This window comes from Leucoraja erinacea, chromosome 4 (genome assembly GCF_028641065.1).
Source record: "Leucoraja erinacea ecotype New England chromosome 4, Leri_hhj_1, whole genome shotgun sequence".
NCBI lineage: Eukaryota > Metazoa > Chordata > Chondrichthyes > Rajiformes > Rajidae > Leucoraja > Leucoraja erinaceus.
Window position 1 is genome coordinate 101,203,273 of NC_073380.1, and position 11,464 is coordinate 101,214,736.

Genomic DNA, 11,464 nt, shown 5'->3' on the forward strand with positions numbered 1-11,464 from the left:
TGGAAGCTCATTCCACACAGCTACCACTCTCTGAGTAAAGAAGTTCCCCCTCATGTTACCCCTAAACTTCAGTCCCTTAATTCTCATGTCATGTCCCCTTGTTTGAATCTTCCCTACTCTCAGTGGGAAAAGCTTTTCCACGTCAACTCTGTCTATCCCTCTCATCATTTTAAAAACCAAAAAATGCATGGGACATTAACAGGAATTAGGAGAGGAAATCCTCTGTTTGACATCTTCCTATTATTTTAATGGGCTCTCACACTCACTCAACCGAGACATTTTTACTGTGCATTGTTACCATAAAAATTGATAGGTTTAGACTAATAAAGGAAGTGTAACCCTGTACAAAGGGAAAAAATGTTCTTATATTTTGAGTATTATCCCTCGCCTCTGTGACAATCATTAAGACTAGATCTAAATCGAGACGTCCTCTATTCTTCCTCCTTGAAGCTGTTTCTCTCAGTTTTATGGTTCCGTAGGCAGTAATGACCCTTCAATATTTCACCACAAAGCCATTCTTCATGTGTGAACCTAGATAATGAGTGTCAATGGAGTATTCAATCATCACTGTTAAAGCTGATCCTAGATTCCCCAGTGTCCACACAAGATCAGGGCCATAAGATTTCTTGCAGGAACAGGAGCAGAAGCAAATTTGTTTTATATTTATGTTGCTTCTGAGATAAGTGATCCTAATCGCCAATCACAAGCCCTCCGAACTAGACCGCAAAGTGCAGCTCCAGTTGATCTATTAAAGAAAGTTGAACCAATTGTGGATGTGAATATCAAAAAAAAAAAAATATGAAATCTTCTAATTATTAATCACCAAGGAAAACATTTGAATACACTTCTAAACTATAAAATACAGAAGCCGTGGATCGTAATCACCTATTTCTCGATCCACTCTTTGTCCTTCATCCACTGATTTCTGATGTAGCATAATTCAAGAAGGTGAGGAGGAGGGTTTTCCCCCTCTTCTGAAAGCAGTGAATCACAATGATGATGGCTTCACTCTGTTCCCACTTGTCAGATGAGTATTAGACGTGTTCAGGCGTTTTAAAGCAGAAATGGACCTTGTTTCTTCCAATGTGTAGGAAGGAACCACAGATGCTGGTTTAAACCGAAGATAGACCGAAAATGCTGGAGTAACTCAGCAGGACAGGCAGCATCTCTGGAGAGAAGGGATGGGTGATATTTCACGTCAAGACCCTTCTTCAGACCTTGCAATTATTGGAACCCTGGCATTTTCGACAATTCTCCCTTCCTGTCCTACTTAATAATTCATTTGGAGATGATTTCAAAACAAAGAATGTTCAAAGCACTTAGCAGGTCAGGCAGCATTCAGGGAAAGAGAAGTAAAGTTAAAATGTCTTAAGTCTGATTCATTAATTATATTTCTCACTCCATTGATGCTGCCTGACCTGCTAAATATTTCTAGCATTTTTGTTTTCATTTTAGAGCATCTAGCATCTGCAGCTTTGGTTTTTTTCCAGTCAGGTGGGAATGTGTGTGACTGGCTTTTACCTGCCCATGATGTCCAGTAACAATGGTAGAGAGTTCCAAAAGAGCACAGTGAAGTACTGGTAGAGTTGCTGCCTTACAATGCCACAGACTCAGTTTTGACCCCGACTACGGGTGCTGTCTGTATGGAGTTTGTACACTCTCCCTGTGACCGCGTGGGTCATTTCCGAGTGCTCCAGTTTCCTCCCACAATCCAAAGACGTACAGGTTTGTAGGTTAATTGGATTTGGTAAAAACATTGTCCATTTTCTCTAGTGTGTAGGATAATGTGAGTATAATGGGTGATTGTTGGTCGGCACAGCATCAGTGGTCCAAAGGGGCTGTTTCTGTGCTGTATCTCTAAAGTCTAATGCAGCTTAATCATCCCTTCAAATGTTTTCCCCTTTTTCTGTTTGAAACCTCGTGCATGACAATGACCAGGGACCATTGAGACATGACAATGACCAGGGACCATTGAGACATGACAATGACCAGGGACCATTGTGACCAAAAACATCCACCCTGCTACTACATAACACAACCCCATAGAACATCAGCAACTTACACTGAAATATACCCTCCGCATTCTTTTTAAAGATTGAAAAGTGTAATATCCAACTGGGACTAAAAGTAGAAAGGGATTTTTTTTTATACAGCCGGTGCTGAAAATCTGAAATCAAAATGGCAGCAATTGCTGAAAGAAAAGCAAAGTCAATGCTGCAGGGGATAGGGGGAAATAAAGTTATTTTAAGTTGTAGAGAAAGTGGTTGGGAAGAGGAATAGGGAGAGCAAAAAGCGTGTGAAATAATAATAATAATAATAATGGATGGGATTTATATAGCGCCTTTCTAGATACTCAAGGCGCTTTACATCGCATTATTCATTCACTCCTCAGTCACACTCGGTGGTGGTGAGCTACTTCTGTAGCCACAGCTGCCCTGGGGCAGACTGACGGAAGCGTGGCTGCTAATCTGCGCCTACGGCCCCTCCGACCACCACCAGTCACTCACACACATTCACACACATTCACACGCAGGCAAAGGTGGGTGAAGTGTCTTGCCCAAGGACACAACGACAGTATGCACTCCAAGCGGGATTCGAACCGGCTACCTTCCGGTCGCCAGCCGAACACTTAGCCCATTGCGCCATCTATCATCTGCGCCAATGGCAAGGTCATCTTTGTCATGGAATCATGTAATGGATGGTTGGTTATCCAACGGCAGTATTTAAAAGTGTTGATGCAGGCAAATTAGTACAAAATGTTCAGAAATGCAGGGTTGTTAGAATTCTCCAACAGATCAAATTGCTCATCGAGGAAGGAACGTTGAGTCAATGTGGTGGAGCAGAAGAGAATAAGAGAATCTGATTCAGACAGAGAAAATGATAGTTGGTTATTTCAAGCTATAGAATTCTACATCGAGTCCTGAATGGTGTAGCAAGTTCAGATGGAAGATGAAATGCTGTTCCTCAGGCTTGCATTCAGTGTCATTGTCACATTGCAGAAGGCCACAGACAGAGAGGTCAGAACAGGAGTGAGATGGAGAAGTGGCAGTTAAAAGAAAGCTCAGGATCATTACCTCGGACTGAAGCGCGGCACTCTGCATAACAGTCATCAAAGCTGTGTGTTTGGTTTCTCCATTGTGGGGGAATCCACATCAATCGTGCTGAAGATACACACATCTCTACCTGCTTCCTTTATCATTGTTACATTTTTGCATATCTTTAATTCATTGGTTCTATATCTCTCTACATCATCGTCTATATCTCTCGTTTCCCTTACCCCTGACTTTCAGTCTGAAGAAGGGTCGCGACCCGATACGTCACCCATTCTCCAGAGATGCTGCCTTTGCCGTTCGGTTACTCCAGCATTTTGTGTCTATCTTCCGTTTAAACCAGCTTTGTCATCCCATCCTACACGTAGAAACATAGAAACATAGAAAATAGGTGCAGGAGTAGGCCATTCGGCCCTTCGAGCCTGCACCGCCATTCAATATCCAACCTAGTATCCCATCCCTGCCTTCTCTCAATACCCCCTGATCCCTTTAGCCACAAGGGCCACATCTAACTCCCTCTTAAATATAGCCAATGAACTGGCCTCAACTACCTTCTGTGGCAAAGAATTCCACAGATTCACCACTCTCTGTGTGAATAATTGATTTTCTCATCTCGGTCCGAAAAGACTTCCCTCTTATCCTTAAACTGTGACCCCTAGTTCTGGACTTCCCCAACATCGGGAACAATCTTCCTGCATCTAGCCTGTCTAACCCCTTAAGAATTTTGTAAGTTTCTATAAGATCTTCCCTCAATCATCTAAATTCTTGCGTGTACAAGCCGTACACATATCATAGTGCTGAATGCTGTAGATAGAAACAAGTGTAAGTGAATTACTGATTTACCTGGAAGCACTGTTTGGGTCCCTCAATGGTAGGACAGACCAAGTAAACTTCTCATTTAACCTATTGGAAATGGCCATATAAAATTCTATTCGCACCATGGTTGATTCAATATGAAATAAAGAATTCTTAACACACCAATGTTACTGTGCTGTAAAACATGATTAATCAGTCTGGCGTGAGATAGATTGTACATTGAAGTTATCATAAAATAATAAGACTCCCAGTGCAATTACACCAGAAGTGTCGCATAAAATAGGTCAAACAGCAGCTAAACCAAATTCGCCATCAAACATATATATTTGTAATCAAAGTCATAATATAAAACAAAGTGGATTTATGTAGCATCTCTTGTAACCTTAGGATGCCCTCGGGCACAATTCAAGCACTGACATATTCTTCAAGTTTAGTCAAGTTAAGAAACATGGCAATTAATAGTGCATAATTACACCCCACTAACAACAATGTGATCATGACTAGATAATGTTTTATAGTGAGTTTGATGAGGGATAAGTATGATCTAGAAATTGGAGGCAAGTCCACTGGTTTCTTTGCCATTGAGCATAGCATTTTGAAGGTTCATATCAGTGTCGCCAAAAGATTTTGAGCATTTCAAAATCCAGCGGGGCCAATAAACATCGCGCATCATACGTCATCACGCCACGTCACCGCCATGTCATACGTCATCATGCCGCATATTTTTTGTTGACCTGATACGTCAAACAAGGATGCCGGCATTTGCCAAAACAATCGCCAAGTGGGACGGGCCCTTCAAGGTCCTGAAACAAAGGCAACAACTTCAACACAATGGACTGAACACTCTGCCTAAATGTTGTACTCGTTTTTTTGGAACGGGTCATGAATCCACAAATTTCAGGCTCAGAAGCAATCAGATTACCTTTGACCTGTGTGTGACATCGCCCCATAACATGTACAATTAACAAGGGCTTAAGTGTGAGCCACCATCACTTGAGTAATGTGACCTAGTGTGTTTATTGAATTATAAATCTTATACACACTGGCGGAAAGAAAAAGTAGGTTCATTTCACAATTAAAAGCACTTACAATGAAGAACCAGCAAATAGAATGAAAAGTGTGCAGTTCCTCTTGATTCACGAGATGAGTTAAGTTGATGCAGGTGTTGAACCAGCAATGAGAATGAAAGCATTTGTCACAAGAACAGATTGAGTGCGTTACTGTTCTCGCATCAGTTTGGACATTGCCAGCAATACTGAGCGACTCTTCTGTGGTAATAGGCATACAGTTCTTCTTTGTGCTACCTTACCATTAGCCTGTGACCCCAGATAGTCATACAGCACAGGAATAGGCCCTTTAGCTAACTGAGTCCTGGCTGACTATGAAACATAATTTGTTTTACCAATCCTACTCTGAGCCATTTTTCCATCACGCAGGGTGACTTGGACAGGTTGGGGGAGTGGGCAGATGGATGGCAGATGAAGTTTAATGCGGATAAATGTGAGGTTATCCACTTTGGTAGCAAAAACAGGAAGGCAGATTACTATCTAAATGGCATCGTTGGGAAAAGGGGAAGTACAACGGGATCTGGTGGCCCTTGTTCATCAGTCTATGAAAGTAAGCACGCAGGTACAGCAGGCAGTGAAGAAAGTGAATGGCATGTACACAAAAAAGCTGGGGAAACTCAGCGGGTGCAGCAGCATCTATGGAGCGAAGGAAATAGGCAACGTTTCGGGCCGAAACCCTTCTTCAGACGGTTTCGGCCGAAACCGTAGATGCTGCTGCACCCGCTGAGTTTCTCCAGCTTTTTTGTGTACCTTCGATTTTCCAGCATCTGCAGTTCCTTCTTAAACAAAGTGAATGGCATGTTGGCCTTCATAACAAGAGGAATATAGGAACAAAGAGGTCCTTCTACAGTTGTACAGAGCCCTAGTGAGGCCACACCTGGAGTATTGTGTGCAGTTTTGGTCCCATAATTCGAGGAAGGACATTCTTGCTATTGAGGGAGTGCAGCGTAGGTTTACAAGGTTAATTCCCGGGATGGCAGGACTGCCATATGCTGAGAGAATGGAGCAGATGGGCTTGTACACTCTGGAGTTTAGAAGGATGAGAAGGGATCTCATTGAAACGTATAAGATTGTTAAGGGCTTGGACACACTAGAGGCAGGAAACATGTTCCCGATGTTGGGGGAGTCCAGAACCAGGGGCCACAGTTTAAGAATAATTAGTAAGCCATTTAGAACGGAGATGAGGAAACACTTTTTCTCACAGAGAGTGGCGAGTCTGTGGAATTCTCTGCCTCAGAGGGCGGTGGATGCAGGTTCTCTGGATGCTTTCTCTTAAAAATAGCGGAGCCAGTGGATATGAGGAGAAGGCAGGAACGGAGCACTGATTGGGGATGATCAGCCATGATCACATTGAATGGCGGTGCTGGCTCGAAGGACCAAATGGCCGACTCCTGCACCTATTGTCTATTGTCTATTGTCTAACTCCCCCCACAATCACTCACCCTCACAGTTGGGGTAATTCACAGTTAATCACTTAAACTACCAAAATACAGATTTGTTGACGTACAATCTTCAAAATACGCACAATCACAGGGGGAACGTGCAAACTCCACACAGACAACACCAGAGGTCCGGACCGAGCCTGAATCTCTGCAGCTGAGAGGCGGCAGCTCTTCCAGCTGTGCCACTGTGTTTTCCCTTCTGCATGCCTTCTGTGTCACCATAAGGCTGCTGTAAATTTTCTTACACGAATAAATGGTTGCAGTGTTTGATTTATTCTAGATTGCTTCTGTTCTTTAATTAGGAATTCTCAACGCCCCAAAATAAAATAGATAAAAAATAAGAAAACCTCTATAACGTGATCTTGCAGTCAGGATTTCAAACTGCTTTCCACAGCTGGACTAGTATTAGGGGGGATTTCAATTGAACATTTGATATACTGGCTTTGACCCACCCTATTCCCACAGGCTATAATTATCCACAACATAGTGCAGTTAAAGGCAGGTGGGGATTATGAAATATTTAAATTCTTATGCTCCAATAATATTTTGACCTATTTTAAAGATAAGAGGGGTCCACACAGTCCTTCGGCTGGCAATTTTGCCAGGGGTGCACATCAGATAGAGGAGAAGGAGGTGAGAATTGCAAAGTGTTACCCCTGGGTCAGATTGAACAGGTGCTCTGTTTCAATAGACAATAGGTGCAGGAGTAGGCCATTTGGAAATGGCTGATCATCCACAATCAGTACCCCGTTCCTGCCAAGGTCTCACAAGGAGACCATCAGCTGGTGGGGAGCTCTGATCTCACCGTGATCTTTTCCCCCTCTCCTCCCCACTGCCCCGCTTCCAATCGTCTCCTGAAATTGACTGAGCTTCTTCTTCCAATGGGCTGCCGGGGACATTCAACACACCCCCGCAGCTTCCACCCCCAAATCCTGTCTCTTCTGAGGATGAGGCTCTCACATCCCTGGGGCTCTTTGGAGTTTACATGCACCGTTGCTGCTGACACGTTCTAAGATTTAGGGCTTTTGCTAAGGGCTACAAAGTTTAATACAGCTGCTGCAAAGGCTTGTGGATAAGGCCACCACATGACAGTGAGGGACTGGGACCCATGTAGCCACCTCAAACCTTTGATGGAATGCCTGGGCATGAAACATTAGTTTTGTGCTAACATCTGTAATAGATGAAATAGCAAAGGTTGCAAAGTCAATGCTGTGTCCTGATAGTACCGCTGCATATTTTCTGAATAATGGATAATTTTGGAAAAGTAAATTATTCTTATGCATAAAGTCTTCGGTTGTTATCTATATTACTAAAAGTCTGATCTTGACCACTTCGGGTTTTTCTGTATATTGATTTTAGAAAAAAACGCTGCCACTTCCGGCTGTGATTTTTGGCCATCTTGCTCAGAGTCCCCCTCGCTGTGCAGGACAAGAGGACTTTTCCCATTGATTAAAAATAAAAGCGTTATTAGTGTTAATGTTGCGATTTTCTCTCCTGAAGGCCACGCCCCTTCCGGAGGGACGATAAAACCTAGAAGTGCTGAGTTCCTCAGTCAGTCTCTGCAAGATGGGGGAAGCGAGAGGGCCACGTCTCTCAGTCTGAGCTGTGAATAACACTGAACACATGTCTACTAAGCTGTGAGTGTAGTTTTACTGACCTTGAGTGCACTTAATGTGGTTTGAAAATGAAAATCTGGTTGCTTTGAAATACTATACTGCAAATGGTTGTTGGTGGTGGTTGCTTTGAAATATTGCATTGTAAATAGTTGTTGGTGGTGGTTGCTTTGAAATATTGCACTGCAAATGGTTGTTGGTGGTGGTTGCTTTGAAATACTGCACTGTAAATGGTTGTTGGTGGTGGTTGCTTTGAAATGGCAAATGATTAAAAGTCTAAACTTGACAACTTCCTGTTTGCACTGTATATTGATTTTAGATAAAACGCTACCACTTACAGCTTTGAATTTTGGCCATCTTACTCAGTCACCCTCAACTCATCAGGTGCAGAGAATTCTTCCCGTCAATGAAAAATAAAAGTGTTATTAGTGTTTAAAACATTTTGAGAATCTCTCTCCTGTCAATCACGCCATGAAGGCCACGCCCCTTCTGGTGGGAGGGGGGAGGGATTATAAATCCCGGAAGTGTGGTTGTGGCTGAGTCTCTGCAAGATGGGAGAGGGAGAGGGAGAGGGAGTGGGAGAGGGAGAGGGAGAGAGGGAGAGGTCATGGTCACGGTCACGACTGTCTGAGCTGTGAATCAACTGAACACACTGAATGTCTGCTGAACTGTGAGTGTGGTGTTTTTTGTGGTTTTATGGTGGTTTTACAATTTGGTGGCCTTGCACCCTGCTTGAAGTGGTACGAAACTGTATTTGAATTTGGTGGCCTTGCACCCTGCTTGAAATGGAATTTCAAGGAATAGCGGTGAGTCAACTGCCAGCCCACCAGCCGTGAGTGAGCTGCCAACCACTCAGGCTTGAGTGACTGAGATGCCACCCCAATAATCCATTTGGCCCACAATGTCCATTCTAGTCCTCTTGAAACCAGTCCATTCAGTCCCCCCCCCCCCCCCCCCCCCCCCCCCTGGCCACCACCCACTGGCCCCAATAGGAATTGGGGGAGAGGTGGAATATTGTGTTGGGGGACCAGCCCTCCAGTGTGAACATGGGACCTAACGGGTCCCACTTAGTCTAGTAATATATAGTGTTAACCCATTTCACAAAAGTAAACGGAATGCAGAAATACTATTTCCTGGGTGGAGAGTATACTTACATAGTCAAAAAATGTGGAAAACCTCTTGTAAGGAAGTGCCTGAACAACAGTGCAGTGAGGATGTTTGATTGATTCCTGCTTATTATTCTGGTGTCAGTGAGTTGTTTACAAGGCTGGTAAAATGTTACCAGATTTTGGTCTGCCTGTGTGCAGGAAGAGGTAAACTCAGTCAGAATGGTTTACATCAGAGGGGTGTGACTGACACTGTGAGCACCTCGCTGAAACCAACTTAAAAGTAACTGTGAATCCCTACTGTTATAGAGGGATAAATACATTCCACAGTGACACACAAATTAGAAGGCTGTGGGCACCTGCAATCATTGTCACACAGAACAGCAACAGGATCTTTGACCCAACATGTCTATGCCGACACATTTAAACTAATCCCATTTTATTCTCCCCACATTCCTAGCAACTCATCTCAGATTTTACCACCAAACACACGAGGGGAAATTTGTGTTGGCCAATTAACCTACTAACCTACACACCTTTCGGGAGTGGGAGGGAATCCACACCGTCACGTTGAGAACTTGCAACCTCTATACAGAGAGCATCCAAGTTCAGGAGCTGTGAGGCAGCAGCTCTACCAGCTGCACTACTTCAGCATCCCGGAGTTGCCCTTCAGATATATAGTTGGTGGAAAAAAAAACCTGATTCATCTTACCAAGGGAATGGGATCCTTCCCCATGAAGGCCAGGCATGTCAACAAGGCTAGTTTGAACAAGTCACTTCAAATTACCACCAACATAATTACAGCAGCACCAGAGGTTCAAACACTCTTGACCACTGCTACTGCACCAACAAAGATGCTACTGCTCCATCCCTTGCTCTCTCATTTGGAATATCGGACCACCTAGCTCTGCGCCCTCTTCCTGCATATTGTCAGCGACTGAAAAGCATTGCTCCAGTGGTGAAGATTGTACAGAGTTGGTCAGTGGAGGCAGAAGGAGCAACTTTGGGACAGTTTGGAGTCAACAGACGGAGCAATGTTCATGGACTCTCCATGGACCTGATCAAATGTTATTTTTGAGATGAGGAGGAAGGATTGAGCAAATAGGTTGGGTTGACAGCGTGTTGACCTCAGCACCCTGGTTTGGGGGAGGGAAGAAACTCCTCTGTAACTGGTGTATTGGTAGTGACTCCTGCAAGTCAATGTGAGCATACACAAAAATGCTAAACAGCTTCCTACCACAGGCTGTGAGGCTGCTAAACAGTCACTCTGCACTCACAGTCACTTGACTTGACTCTGCGGCTGGCACGGACACTTTAAAAACTGGCACTGGCCACTCAAATCAGCGGCCCCGGACATTTTTTAATGATTGGTTTACTGTTTTTAACATTGTTTTTTACCTGATTTTAACTATTTATTCTGTTCCATCAGGGACTGGATTGTTTTTTTTAGTGTTATTATGTGAGAAGTGTTTTAAATTTCATGTGCGAGGCTCCGCTATTCACTGGGAAACGTCTTTTCATTTTGCACTGTACTTGTTGCTTGCAAGATGACAATAAAGGTTGATTGATTGATTGATTGATTGATTGATTGGAGAAACTCAGCGGGTGCAGCAGCATCTATGGAGCGAAGGAAATGGGCAACGATTCGGGCCGAAACCTTTCGCCAATGTGAGCAATTGTCAGGATGTGAATGGGTAGTTCACTTATCCTCACAGTTTGTCACGTTGTTACCGATTTCATAAGGAAATGTGAGAAAAGGAGTTTGTTTCCACAATGGCCATCTGAGTGTTTCCTAACCAGAAGTCTTGGACGAACCAGGGTGTCCACAATTTACTGATGACCAGATCTCGACCTTTCGTGTCTGGCGATACTGCATCGTAAAATATATTACAGGTACGACCTCGACAGGCCTCTAATAGGAAAGCAAAGAGTCATTTTTGGTCTAAACTGGTGGATTGGAGAGACATTAGGGCAGCTATGATGGGCCTTGCATGCCATCACTTTCTACAAGGCAAATCCAAGTGGTAGCTCAAGTGACAGTGATGCATCACTCCTGGAAAAGCTCAATATTTTCAATACTCACTTTAAAAGGGAGAAAATGGATGCTCCTTCTTGGGCCCACATAGTGTCTGACAACATTGTATTCTCAGTCACTGAGGCTAATATCAGAAGATCCTTCAAGATGGTGAATTCTCAAAAGGCATCTGGCCCTGATGGTGTACCCAGTGGCGGACTGGCCAGGGTGTCAGCTTACCCGATGGCAAGTGGGCCCCTGATGAAGTGGGGCCCCTATATCAAGTGGGCCCCTGGTGAAGTGGGCCCCCTTTGTCTCCTGGCAACCAATATTTTTAGACCCAGTCTGCCACTGGT